At 34.0% G+C, this 15,535-nt stretch overlaps 1 long non-coding RNA gene across 1 annotated transcript in view; it reads left to right on the plus strand.

Annotated features, from left to right (window-relative positions):
* Window positions 1-15,535, plus strand: part of LOC145267201 (uncharacterized) — a 393,072-nt gene that overhangs the window by 15,559 nt on the left and 361,978 nt on the right. The window contains exon 2 of the long non-coding RNA XR_013864836.1: window positions 9,218-9,268. This is a non-coding gene — a long non-coding RNA (uncharacterized LOC145267201). The remainder of the gene's footprint in view (window positions 1-9,217; window positions 9,269-15,535) is intronic.

Genomic DNA, 15,535 nt, shown 5'->3' on the forward strand with positions numbered 1-15,535 from the left:
CTAGTATATATATATATATATATATATATATATATATATGAGGGTCCTTTAAAATATAAGGGCTATTATTTTTTACTAAAAAATTAATGCATTAAGAGTAACGAACTCGGCTGGAACCATAAACACCAGAATTATTTTTCTAAATATTCACCAGCATTGTCAATGACAATCTGCCAGCGATTAAACATGTCTTGTCAGGAACACTCCTTGTCACTCACATCCGTCGCTGCTCAGAAATCGACAAACGCATCTTCTAGCTAACATTGACTTCAACTGCATCAGCTTTGGAGGAAATTCCTAGCGCAGCTCTCATTCAAATTACATGCGTGACAGGAGTTGACTTTGTATAGTCTGAACCTGTTATTGTCGATTTAGGAAAGATGACATTTCAAGTCATAAATGCATCACTGTAGTTTTCGTGAGTCTGAAACTTTCCTGTCTTATTCATTTGGACGGAATAAAAATAGAAAACATTTCTTTTTGAATAACTCGCACAAATATATATATATATATATATATATATATATATATATATATATATATATATTTATATTTATTTATTTGGTTAAAACAAACAGCGAGAAAAAAGTGGTAGAACAAAATATATTTTATTTTATCCTCGGGAATATGTTTTAATCATTGTAAGATTGTTTCTATAGACGATATAAACAAATTATCCAGACCGTGTCATCAGGAAATTTAAACCATAATAATTGAGAACATTTTGGATTGCATGTGGATATCATAAACAAAGAGTTAGAAAGGATAATAAACCTCTTGCCATCCCAGAACTTGTTTAATTCTAATTCAAATGTTAATATATTTAAATATACTTTTCCTCTCCTCCACCACCACTTCTCCCCTCTCGTTCTATCTCTCTCTCTCCCCCTTCTGTACATTAGTCTAACTCTTGGTTTTTAATATGCATATGTAATCAAATTTTTTTCTTATAATTATTTTGGCTTAAATTTTCTGATGACATTGGCTGGATAATTTTTATCTCTCTATAAAAAAAACACTCTTGTAATGAATGATTTAAGCAAATACTCCCACGGCTAAAATAAACACACACACTATATATATATATATATATATATATATATATATATACGTAATTTGTTTCAATTACTGCACGATGTACATCTATCGAGATAAATAAATTTTGAATTTTCTGACGTATTCAACAATTTCTATTCAAAATTAAAATGTTATCCAGACATCTTTTTCCGCTGACAAATTACACCCAAACGCTCTGCACACACTTACATATAATTGCCGCATCAAGTAAATACCTTCAAGTTTTCATTTCTGATCAATATTCTATCATTAATGCGTCACTCTCTCTTCAGTCTCATGTTTTTAAATGTTTCTTTTATTCGTATTCATACGATAATAAATCGTAAATTTTTGTATCACTCTAATTCTTTCGGTCTGATTTCTATATCTTTTTCATGTATTTATATGAATTAACCTGTCAGTTTAAATTCACATGTCATTATCGTTTCCTCTTTATTTTCCTAGATATTTATTTTTCAGGCGATTTGTCAGGTTTTTTTTTCTCAATCTGGCTAATATATCTTATATCAAGTACATCTAATTTATTATATTATCATATATATTAATCATATTATAATTACCATAATAATCATTTATAATAATTATCACATAATAATTGACAATTATTGATAATTATGACATGTAATTATTAGTGTGTGTATATATATATATATATATATATATATATATATATATATATACACCATATTTCAGGTCTCCATATTTCCTTGAGTGAGAAAGACTTTTCATTCTCTAATAGGATTGCACTCCACAACACTGGGGCCTCATGGTTAGACAGTATCTGAACACAACACTGCCAGACATGTATTGGGAAATCGTGGCAAAATGGTTACGGCCTCCTATTCTGGCCATTTTTTGTAAAAGGATTGGTCTATGAGCATTCCATGCAAAGAGACGTAGGTAAAGTACAGTGCCCCAATAGCAGATGTTGAAACCGTTAAAAACGCTATGCTAGGACGCGTTTGGTAAGGATTGAACTATCGGCATTACGTGTGTCGTGTAACCATCCGTTCTCAGATTGGATATATTTTTTAACATTCCAGGAAAATCTGGACTTTACAAGCTTTCTGATTATACCAAACGTGTTTTTTATCCTAAATAGTTCTCGAGATATTATAGGTCAAAATATATCTCGGGTTTTGGAACACCCTGTAGATAGATAGATAGATAGCACGGAAATTACATAATTGTCGATGCAATAATTTATTTCAACCTTATGGTATTTTCAAGCATCTAAACTTGACAATTACATTTTTGATACTGAAAGAAAAAGAATCGGGCCCTGACCGTCAAAAACCAGAGGGGGTCGTAGTAGCAATCCACTTAATACATTTTATAGAGAGGGTGGGAGGGATTAAAAAAAAAAACAAGCACATTATGACACTTATAACGGCTGTCCGGAAGCCCGACGTAACAGGCACACACACGCACCACGCACATACACCCCCCCCCCTGAATATGCAAGTTCTTACACGTAAAGACCTTGACACGCGTTTACTAACCTAGGAAGAGGGATAAATATACGGATATAGAGAGAAGGAAATAAACTACGCATAAGGGAAAGAAGTAGAAAGAAAAGTTGCCATCCGCTGCCTGTCATATGGTTTAATTAGTCTAGAATTTCTGGGAAAGAAAATGAAGATTATACGCGCGTCATAGTTAATTGAGTCATGGAAAATAAGTCTATTAAAAGATAAATAAAAGCAGTTTATATACAAAGTTTTAAAACTATCTGTATTTTATCATGTTAAAATCAGTTAGAAATAAATATTATCTTATAATACATTTAAATTTTCTATATTGTATTTGTAATATATTACTATGAATTCAAAAAATTGAGTCTTATGTAGTTAATATTATATATTTTTATGTAATTAATTTTATTGGTGATTATAGCGGTCGTTGTAATTTTGCTCACTAATATTTCACTTCTTAATTAAGATGCAGAAAATTGCATTATTAGTCGCCCCCAATTCCATAGAACGTATATAGTTTCGGTTAATATATACTTTTGTTCATTCCGTACACAAAAGTACTTTCATGCGCGCATAAAGAAATAAATAAATAAAATAGTTATTATTTTCAAGTTTTGTGTTAATTTATATTAAATCTAATAATGTCTAGTGGTTGTATTTGATCTTTTTGACTTAATACATTAGTTATTAAACTGATTTATCTGCAGATAATTTTTTTTCTTAAAGCTATCTCATTTATTTATAAGTAATTTGGATAAACATGTACTTCGGAATAAGTACACTCAACAAATATCAAGTCGTTATTACCGAGTATATACCGGACAGCACTAATTGTCAGTGGGGTGGGGTGGGAGGGTTTATCGTATTTAATCTAGTGGTATTAAATTCGGTCTCTTTACCGTTATAGAATTATCTGTTCGTCGGATCTGGAGTTATTGGTTATTTTAAATTTACATTTGTCTACATATACGTATATATGCTCGAGTGACCTCTGGGCTTTGACAATCGGTGACCCCCATATAAAATGTTTTACTCATTTTCAGCTAATTTACATCGAAAATTTGAAAGGTTTAGGCCTCAAATTAGCGGAAGAGTTGAGTTTTAAAAGGTAATCATCTTGAACTTTGACCCCCTTGACAGCCGAATTTCTTGCTGAAAACCGATTTAAAATATTTCCCAAATCTCAATACCCCATATGTCGAATCTCGAGTCTGTAGACTGAAAAATGATAGTAGTTTGGTCGGGAATTATACACACATAGACTATTTTACTTTCATAAATATATAGATATTTGTTCTTATGTTGCTTTTTAGTTTATACACTGTTGATCAACTAGTAAACATTTGCGATCATATTTACGAAAACAGACAGATTGGCTTTGGTCATTAATGCCGTTAAAATAACACGATTTGAGATGGGATTGGTGGAGAAAAAGATGAAATACAAAGGGTGCGGAAAACTTGGATCAGAAAAGATGAATAGAAAGATTTGTCTTTTTTTTCTTCTATTTCTGCGATGGCGTCGTGTTTCTAAGAGAACGGATGTCCAATTATTGTGACGAAACGAGGCTTATTTATTCGGACAATACTGAATATTTGCGATCGGATATAATCGGAGCGGCAGATGAGATGAAAACGGTGTAAAACAGTAACGGTGTTTGAAGCGATTGGATGTGTATAGTTCATTTTATATACATACGTAGACACACAACCGCACGCACGCACACACACATATATATATATACATATATATACTAGCAGTTCCACCCGGCTTTGCACGCGCCCTAGGTACTGTTCATAAGCTTATGTGCATAAAAAGTGAATATGTACAGCAACGCTATTCTGTATAATAGACTTCCTTAACTACCATAGAGAAAAAACAAACACTTTCACTTTTATAGATAGATAGGTTGGATGCAATATATAGTAATGGTTTTAAACTTATAAAAAGACTCTTGCGCCACCACTGAGAATCAGAACTAAAACGTTCAGCTCCCGATTTATTTTGCCTCTGCTGTCAATGACTGGGCTATAAAAAATGTTTACAGCAAGGCTGAAAATTAAAACATGAATTAATAGCTATTACGTTATGCATTCGTACTACCGGCGTTCGACCTTCACCTATTCATTTTTTTTTTAATTTTAACTTTTGCACAGGTTTGTCGGGTTAAAATATAAGGTTTTGCATGGATTCAAATACCTTATATATGAAGTTATATGTCTGTAGACCAAAAACTCTAGGAGTTTGGAAGGCAACATTTTTTACATAAAGATATACGTATAAATAAATGTATATGAAAAGAATTTTGTGTTTACTACAAACGTTTTACGCGAAAATTATGCAAGTATGAATCGTGTAGAATATCCGCATCAATACTATTACACGTAATAGTTTAAGATTATTATCCCATTAGATAACCGAAGCAACTAATAGGAATTAATTCAAATGAATGTTTAAAAGAATATGCAAATTAGATCTTTTGCTAGTGAATGCAATTCCACAAACCATATATACGAAATTTTTATTTCTTTTTAAATAAAAAGAAAATTGGATTTTTAATATGGATATCAATACACACACACAAAAAACAAATTGATAGGAGTGTGTAATATATATATATATATATATATATATATATATTACAGGGTGACCCTAAAAACGGCCCCCAAATCTAATGAGGCCCCGTTCCTTAGTATTTGGGGCGAATGAAATGAAACTTTGGTCATAACTAGTTTATTATATTCAAAACATCACATCAAAACACTAGGGTCTTTGGCCTTTTTGTTCCTCCGTTCTACGGCATATGTTCTAAATGGCCTCCATTTAGCTTTTTTTTTGTTGTCACCCCGTATACTAGACTTTTATCGATATATATATATATATATATATATATATATATATATACGTTTAATTTAGATTTTACAAGTTAAATTAGAATGGGTAGAAGCAATCTAGATAATTTAGATACCTCCGATATTTGCCAATGTTTTGTTTTGCGCATACAAGGGGCGTGCAATAAGTAATTCACCTGACTCCCTTCCAGTTGTCTGATTTAGCTGAGATTTTGTATGTGTTATGGTTTATATCTCTAAGGGTTATGTGGCAAATTACAGCTCTGAAATGATTGTGGTTTCTGTTTTACATATTTGAACTGAGTCTGGTGTGTAATGGAGCCTGCTGAAAGTCGAACCAGTTTTTATAAAGACTGATTACACAGGATGAAATCTGGGTCATTCACTATGATCCAGAGATACAAAGCCCAGTCAATGCAGTGGAAGCACTTAGACTTGCAACCTCCAAAGAAGGCAAGGGTGTAGCCCTCCGCTGACAAGGTCATGCTCAGTCTTCTGGGACCAGGACGGAGCAGTGATGAGATTTCCTGGCAAAGGGTACCACAATTACAGGAGCCTATTATGCTTCACTTTTGGAGGAAATCAATGGAAGCTATCAAAATCAAGAGGCAGGGCAGGATCAAAGGTACCCTCCTCCTGCAGGACAACGCTCCGGTCCACAACTCGCATATTTCCAGATCAGAAGCACGGGCGCGTGGTTATGAAATCCTTTCTCATCCTCCCTACGCTCCTGACCTTGCACCATCTGACTTTCACCTCTTCCCAGCCATGAAGTTGTTTTTAAAAGGGAAGCGTTTCCCAAATGATGCAGACTTGATTTCTGAAGTCACGTCGTGGTTGGAGGACCAACCTGGGGTGTTCTACAAAAACGGTCTCCAGAGCTGCTTCAAATGATGGGAGAAATGCATAACTCTGAGTGGTTCCTATGTAGAGAAAGACTAATAACTGTGCCAAGTTTCGTCGCTCTACTGCTATGGGAAAGGGGTCAGGGTCATTGCTTATTTCACGCCCCTCGTATTAACCCCTAATAAGACTATGGCCACATGGAGGCAAGGACACACTATTTGAGACCAGGCATAGAAAGATTTACAATGTTTGTTTACGTTACATTTAAACTTCTGCATACTAGTACAGTCAAGGAAGCAGGGAGTTTTGCAGTTCGATGGTAGGATATATTAGAGTAGGCAGCTTTTTGATATTAAGGGACATCAAGTGAAGGAATAAGACTTCGTTGCTAAGTGGATTTGTCGGAGATATGTCGAGGGGATAAAAGCGCAACGCGTTCATCAGAGCACATACCATTAAAACATTTGTAAAACAGGCACTTAGATGCAAGATTGCGATGATCGGACAGGGGTGTGAACTTAGTTGGCAAAGAAATTATTAGATTGAACACGTTTTTTAAAATCTATTCATGAGGAGGAGGCTCTTGTTATATGCACCAGCTCTTATGTAGCGACAATATTTTATGCATGGGCGAATGTTTGCCTTGAACATGTACAGAATACTCCGGTGTGAGTAGTCTTCTAGCTGAATGGAACACCTTTTGTGCACTAGCTTTCACATTATCCTCAATCTATTTGTTTCAGTTCATATTTCCCGCGAATATGTGGCCAATAGTTTGAAAGAAATTCGTAGGTAGGTGTTATTTGTCGTGGATATTAATTGTGTGAGGGGCGTCTTGTAATTGTTAAAGGAGAACAGCTTAATCTTACCAGAATTAAATTAGAAACAATTACTAGACACCAGTTAATAATCACCAAATTTCAGTTCTTATTAGGCTTCCGTGGATACAGGAGGGTAAAGGAGGCGAAATACAGAGACAAACTTTCTTGAGTATTGAAATATATCAGATTTGCATTAAACTTACTGCCATAGGCTTTAGACACCAATTAAGAAATTCTGTAAGTTTTACTTAATATTTAAGCCTTGGACGTTCGGCATTTGGACTAAACATTACTTAAGGTTTCTAGATATACCGTCTATTAGTTCGTGTTTTTTTTAATATTTCGAATGGTTTTCCGGCTAGAGCATGCAGACGCCGTTACCCTGACTAAATGCAAAAGGAAAACTTTCGTATGGAAAGCAATTTAGGATGTCCGAAGTGTGTAGTTTTACTAATGGACAACGCTGGTTGATCAAGGCACGTGCAACGCAGCGGATTGCTCTGCTTGATAATATGGTCGTATTGTATAGATATCGACGAGTTCTGCGTATTTATATTGCTTCTTGCCTTCCACTGCGTGATGTGATGAGCATCATTAATGAATTTTGTATAAATCGGATGATTATTTTTTGTATTTGTTTCACCAATTTCATTTCAGTTAGAATTCTCCATGTTAAGCGACCGATTTTTACAACGTGAATGCTGTTAACATTCTGAAGTAAAAATGATCCTGTAGATAAATCTGGGTTCACTTAGAACATTCAGACTGTCAGTCCGTGTTGTAAACTCTTCAGTCATATTTTACTGAACGAAACAATAGACAGCAACAGAATATATGAGAAAGAATGGCTAAAACCGTGAATAAATTCAATAATAGAAATATGCAGGAAGCCATGACAAAAAGGTAATATAAATAAAGTTTTACTTTTTACTTTGGTTTATTTGTATTTTGTGGCATATCAACCACTGTTGCTCATTTAATGCGAAGCCATTTAATGAGTTGGGATATCATTTTTAACTTTTGCGTTGCACAATTTTTTTAATTATTTTCAGATGCGATTGCTTTCAACGTTTTATCAGTATTGTTTAAAGTAATTTAAAGTGTTTTTAATACTCCATAATCAAGTGTAGTGCCACCTTATAAAATAAACCATGGATTCTCTTTGCTGCGTAATATTTATTTCTGTATTGCGAGCATTTTGTTAGTATGCTTTCCACATTAAATTGTTTGTCTTAATGCTAGTTTTTTAAATAAAATAATTATTCGGATTTAAATTCCAAAAAAGAATCATTTCACCAAATTAATTTGTTTTACTAAAATAAAATAAAGCGTAATTAATAAAATTGGTCTGAAACAATGACAAACGATTAAAGATTATCTTCAATAAATCGATTTTGTTTATCGCTCGAGTGGTTCCAAAATGAGGGATTGATTTACCAGACGATTTCATTAGAAACTGAGCACCCTTAAATTATTTTTTCGCTTTTTTTATTATATATGAAGTTTCATGTCCGTAGACCAAAAACTCTAGGAGTTTGGAAGGAAAAAATTTGTTACATAAAGATATACGTCTAAATACATGTATATGAAAACAATTTTACTGTTCTGGAACTCGCGGCAGTTATTCCTCAGAATCTTGCTTTCAGGTACCTACAATACCGTATAGCAGTCAACTTTAGAAAGCGTGCGTTGATCAGACAGATAAACTCAAATCAACATTACGAAAACAACTGGTACGTTGAAAACGTTTTATTAATTAGGTAAAAAATCTGAAACAAAAACAAAACAAATAGTTAAAAGGAGAAAACATAATTAAACAAAAGGAAATAATGCATGAAAATAATTATGTTTTGGACAGGCTTCCAAATTAACAGATTCTGGGATATCTTATCTTTTTCAATCAACTGTTAGGTGAAAGTCCGTAACAGTTAGAAAAGTGTCTTTTCTTTTTCTTTTTATTATCATTAAATCGTTAGGTGAAAGTATGGAACGGTTATGTCTCCTTTTTACAAAGGTTGTTATTCTAGTGCGGTGCATAAACTACCCAACGCCCATGAAATAAAAATAAGTCTGAGAAAAGATATGTTCTGTGCGAGCGAAGAAGGAAATAATTAGAATTATTTTTTTTTTCGCTTTTTTTCTGTAGGTTAAAAATTGAGAGGAAAATGAAATTATAAGGAATATGCACATTGTACAGGTAAGCTTTTACATTGATTTAATTTTTATGGATGTTGATATAAAATATTTATAATACTCATTTTTCTGAACATATATATTTTAAAATAATACTCATGTATATTGTGAACGAAGTGTATATCGGTAATGCTCGGCATGATCAGATTGTTTAAGAAACTGTGACCGAAATAATATCGCGGTGTTTTAGATCGGCTGTTCTGTAGAAACATCGATTAAAAATAAATATTGTAATATTTTTTATTCAGTATATTAAAACGCGCGTATATACGATTAAAATGTTATCGCAAACTTTTAAAGCAATCCTTTAAATGTGTTTTTTTTATTTAGAAGTAGTAACATGAACACATTAATATTCATATAATATATAAATATATATATATATATATATTGAACTCATTTTTCCCCTGATTTTTACCTTATTATGATTAAATATCAAGATATGTCATGCGAATTTGATATGCAAAAACTGCAGCAAAATATGAGGTGTTATAGGCATATTACCTCTCCACTTACTCGATAATCGTAGATTCCTATATTTCTGAGTTAACTGCTACGATCGGTTGAAATCAATGGAAGTTGTAACATATTTCTCTCTAATTCCTCCTTCCCCCGCCACAGCTTACACCGTTTCCGGGTTCTCTCACAGGGGACAGTAACGAAGGAACACCGGTTTCTGTGTTCTTTACTTCGTAGTTCCTTAAAACAACTCTAATGGGATTCTATGCTTTCTACTGGGTGAAACGCACCATAGACTTAACCGAATCGAAGAGTTATTTCCGCCATTTTTGATTTCGTTTTGTAGTTGCTTGAAAAACTGGAATGTAATTTTAACGACCCTTTTTCGTTCAAATTTTTCTACTGGGTGAAACGCAACATGGACTTAACCGAATGGAAGCGTTATTTGTCATTTTTTCTCGCTTTTCTCTTTACTTTTTTTCATTTTTCTCCTTATTTTTGCGTTTGTTTTTGCTCCGATTTTTTGAAATTTTACATTTTTTTGTTTTAAATATTTAATCAGGGTTATTACTTCGCTCATTCTTTACTTTACCCCCCCCCTCTTACACACACGCAGCCAAACACCCGGGAAACGCCGGGTACTCCCGCGTGTAGATGAATAAAATAAAGACGTAATGCATTACTTTTCAGATTTGATATAGTTGCATTATTGAATGTATATATAATTTTCTATCATGCACTTTTAAATGCTAGCTAAACATTAATATCCACCTGAAATGCTGTTATAAAAATTTAGTGACGTATTTGGTAAACATGTTTGTTTATAATTAACTTTTGGCCATCGATGGATAAAGAGACTAACGACAACTGCGTTTAGCTGCGTGTGTGACAACCGACGTCTAAGCAACGTTCATATCTTCCCCTTTGTCTCTTTCTCGGGTGCTTATGCTAACTGATTTATATCGAGATCAATTTACATTCCTTAAATTTAACAATTAAAATATTTACTTATTTATTTTGCGTTGTACTGTTCTAATTTCCAACCTTTTTGTTTGTTTTCGGTGATAATTAAAATTCCGGTAATTTTCATGAGACACCTGAATTTACATCTAAAATCTGACTGGTATGTGTATGTCTGTACATATCCGCTTCATCGGCGTCGCACCGGCTAAACACCAAGCCATATTAGAAGCGAAGTTCTTTAATCTACATATTTATCTCTATCTCACTCTTTCACTCGGACATAATGTGCTAGTCTTGGTTTTGTTTTATAAATACTTAGCATATGTTCGGATTTATCCCCTGATTTTGTTCAAACTCTTTGGATATGCTAATCTATTAATCTCCATTAATCGTTGTTGGATAGATTATATTAATACAGCGTATCCCAGTAACACTTTCTCAAAACGGAATTGTTGCAGAACTCTTCCTGCTAAATGTTTTCTCACATAAACACAGCCGTGGACTTTTCAAGACTAAGTAAAGTTTTCTCTTACGATATTTATCATTTGCGCTTGTGTACTTTTACATCAAGTGGCTTCGCGAATGCGTCGATGGATTTCCATTAGGAATTGAATAACACTGTCCTGGGGCTGACATTTATATTATGTTTTTCAAGTTTGTTTGTGATGCTAATTTGATTGTAATATCCATGGTTTTTTTCTTGATAAATTGATACGGATGAATTAAAAACAATGCAATGCGTGTAGCGTACATAATACATGCAGTTTACATTTTCAATCGCAGTAAATAAAATATACAAACCAACATGAGTCGCCGTCGTCCAGTTTCGTGGTAGGCGTGCCTACTTATCAAAATTGATTACAACGGAAAATTGACCAGTCTTCCGTAAGTAATGATTATATTTTGTGTAACCGTCTTTGCTGATCATTGGCCGGCGGAAATTATATCGCGGAGGAAATAAAATTGATGGCAAAGAATCAATTACGTTTTGCATCTTATCTGTTGTTCAATATTTGCTTTTCTCTTATCCTTTGTCAGATTCTTCGAAGATGGCAAGTCAATCCGTATCAGACTGAATACGGAAGCAGAAAAGTTACGCACGCACACTTACATACATACATATATATATATATATATATAACGGATGAAGCTCCCGGCGTTGCCCGGGCATAAGAGACATTTGAATATAATAGTTTACTGTCAAGATTTCGTATATATTTTATATTGCAGTTTCAACTCGGCAAGACAGTGCCACCTTAATTTAGAGCTATTATTATAGTCGTGATTTCAAAAGTAAATAAAAGTTTATGGGTGTCATAAGCCAGAATCGAAACTAAAACCGTAGCATTAAAAGCTGGTTACGTTTCTACTGTACGTACGAGAGTCGCATATGAACTGTCTAAAAATTCAACAAAACAAGCCCAAGATGAATGTACAAAATGTATAACGATTTTTATCAAGTTTGACGCATTAAAAACTTAACCCGCTAAAGGTCCATCAACGAACGTTCTATAAGAGATCAAATCGGTTCAAAGATAATTTTAAAATTTGGAGACAGACGGAAAGGCATATATCCGTTTGAATAATATATATAATCATGGTAACGCAATGGCTCTCGCTAGAATTCTGAAAATAGGCAACTAGAAGTCTACATTTCGGAAGTCTAGGCGCCGCTCTTAGAGATAGAAATTTCCTCTGATTTATGAAAGTATAATAGGTTATGAAATGAAGGGCTGTAAAGAGATAGCTTCGAATTTGGGGGTATCAAAACCAAAGCAAAATATGATGAAAATACACATAAAATAGATAAACCTAATTTCTTATACCATACCTGTTCACAATTAAACACTTTTCACAATATTCTGTGGACCTATATTAAAAAAAAAACCTTGTTATACTTTGTGACATGTCCATTCTATGGAGGCCATGCGCCAACGAACAGCCCATAATTTTATTATGCCATTTCTTCAAACTAAAACATATTTATCAAAGTATACTTACGCAGATAGATATGAAAAGTCTTTATTAAAGTTTGTGTCTATTTCCATTCTATGGAGGTCAGGCGCGAACGCCGCCCCCACAATTTTATTATACCATCCCTATTTAAGTTAAAAACATACTCATCAAAGTATTATGTACATCTATATCAAAAACACTTGTAAACTTTTTAATTTTATTTCCATACTTTGTTGAACAGGCTCGTACGCAACTCCACAATTTTAATGAGTCATCACTATGGCAGAGATCAAACATACCCATTCCTGTGTCTCGATACAGTTTCTATTAGTATGTGATCATTTTTCTATAATAGTCAACCATGCAGGAACCTATTCCTGACCAGATACACACACATACATTCAGATTATATATATATATATATATAATGTTCTTGTAAATATTCCAAGAGTAAAGTTTTGTTCAGCTATAGCAGGATATACAATAAAAATAATATAAATAGTACTATATTAAATATACATTTGAGTGATGCTCAATGATATTCGGAGCATAAACTGTTGATTTTAAGTTCAATTTACATTTTGTGAAAGCGCATGTACTCATATTTTCTCATGAGAGTTGAGATTGAAGAGTTGCTTTCTATCAATCCTCAATAAACGGTAAAAAAGTTACCACTGCATTTTTGAATGAAGCAAACTCTTCAAACAATTCTTTGTCTAATATTTGTTACTGTAAAATATACAGGGATCAAGATTTTACCGTTTGTTGAATATTGCTTACGACACGGATGTTACATATACTATTATAATAAAATAAGAAGACCATGAGTTTTCAAAAATTTTGAAGTAATTTGTGTGTGTATATATATATATATATATATATATATATATATATATATCGGGTGCGGCCAACGAGGGATTAATGTTGCCACATCTGTGCAGGAGCTGCTAAAAGCAGATTATACTGCCTTGACAGTTCAAAATAGACTTTGTATTATTACTTATATATCTGCTGGTGATCATCTAGCTATTAAAATGGGCAGCAGTTATTTCATTTATCTATGAATACGAGACCCTTTGTTTATAAAAAAAAGACTTCGTTTATTTTACGATGTATTCAATATACACAATTCAACACAACGACGGCGGTGGGGGGTTCCTGGTATGGGGTGATCGGAAACTCTCAATTTGTGTCTCGCATCTGTCCGTCTCTCTCCTGTGGCTTTGTTTGTCTCTTTTTATTGATATCTCTTCGACCTGTTAACCTATTTCCTCACCAGCTTGTTTTTGATCTGCCCCATGCCCGTTTGTCGTCATTGATCCAGGTTGCTACAAGTTCAGGGATTCCATTTATTTTAATTTGCCTATATGTAGCTTAGTCCACCTTTTCCTGGGACCGATCGTTCTTTGATTGGCTAGCATTTACATTGTTTATTTCCCTGCTTGCCTGAACACATTTCCCCAGCACACCTTAACACTTCTCCCCTAGCCCCAAAAGATATCAGATATACATATAATCTTTTTAATAATTATAGAATCCATGCATGTTTCTTTTTTTAATTTGTTTTTTTTTTTCAAAGATGTGTTTTCCTTTCAATAAGTCATTTTGACTTTTTCTTGCTGACTACTGTTAATGCATTTTAGTTTATTTTTCTATTTATTTTCCGTGGACATGATTTTATATTTATATTTTTATATTAACACAAATCCATTTTCACACACACACACACACACACACACACACACACACACACACACACACACACACACACACACACGCTTTATTTCATTTCTCAGGGTCTCTCAATGTATGTTTGTTTCTTTTTTCAAATAACATTGCTCAAGCTGTCTAATTTTTTTTCTTTACTATGCCAATTTGTTGAAACGGGAAGCAGCTCTATCTTTTCCTAATACGTCAGTTGCTTGAACCATGGAGATAAGGGGTATATTTCTTATTAAATAGGACGGTGTTCGCAGTTTACTTAATTGCCCTCAATACAGTAGTTTTCTCGATCATGCTAAACAATTCCCTCTCCTGTTAATCTTCCCCGCTACAAAACCTCTAACTCTACTTACCCTGTTCCCTATTCGAACTGCACTGCATACGACGTATACGGACGGCTGATTTCGTCTATATTGGTTGCACGTCCCGCCATCATGCTCCGTGTCACGATTTTTCGTTCCATCACCGGTTCGTCAGATTCCTCCTCCGACCCCTCCCATTGATGACTCTTCTGCATTGGATAATCAGCTTCGAATGTGGCTAAGTCGTAGTCTGAATCAGTAGATTCCTTTGGAACAGGCAATGCAACTTTTCTTAACAGCCTCTTTGTAGTGGAAATCACCCACTCCTCGATAGACGCTGCCCTGAGATGTTATTCTGCATGCGCCTTTGTAACAGAGCCCGTTAATTGATCCTGGGCCAGTCTTTTCGATCACTACGTAGTACGGTTTTTATCGTACATCTAGCTTTCCTCGCTTTTGGTGGTTTTTATAATACACAAAACCAACCTTAAATTCGACGGCTTTTGTTTTAAATCTATGACTTTTCTTGGCATTCTTTACATTATTCCTTACTAAAGTTAAGTTCGATGCATTTCATGTAGAGCGACTTCGTGATTCTCATTCCCATAGTATACTCTCCGAGATCTTAGAATATTGCCCTACGGCAGGACAACATCTCTATTTTAGGGTGAAAATTTCGTTTCGCTTACATGGAACATGACAGCCGCTAACATTTGATTTATGTATATGTCCCACAACTGTCTGTTGTCCCCTATTTTCGTTGCTAGGACGCCATGCATTGTTCTGTTGAAACTTTCGACTTTGCCGTTACTCTGGGCGTGATAAAATGAGGTGGTCACATGATGCACTAATTGTTACATCATGATTCG

This window comes from Euprymna scolopes, chromosome 42 (assembly GCF_053919585.1).
Source record: "Euprymna scolopes isolate OS-2025 chromosome 42, ASM5391958v1, whole genome shotgun sequence".
Taxonomy (NCBI): domain Eukaryota; kingdom Metazoa; phylum Mollusca; class Cephalopoda; order Sepiida; family Sepiolidae; genus Euprymna; species Euprymna scolopes.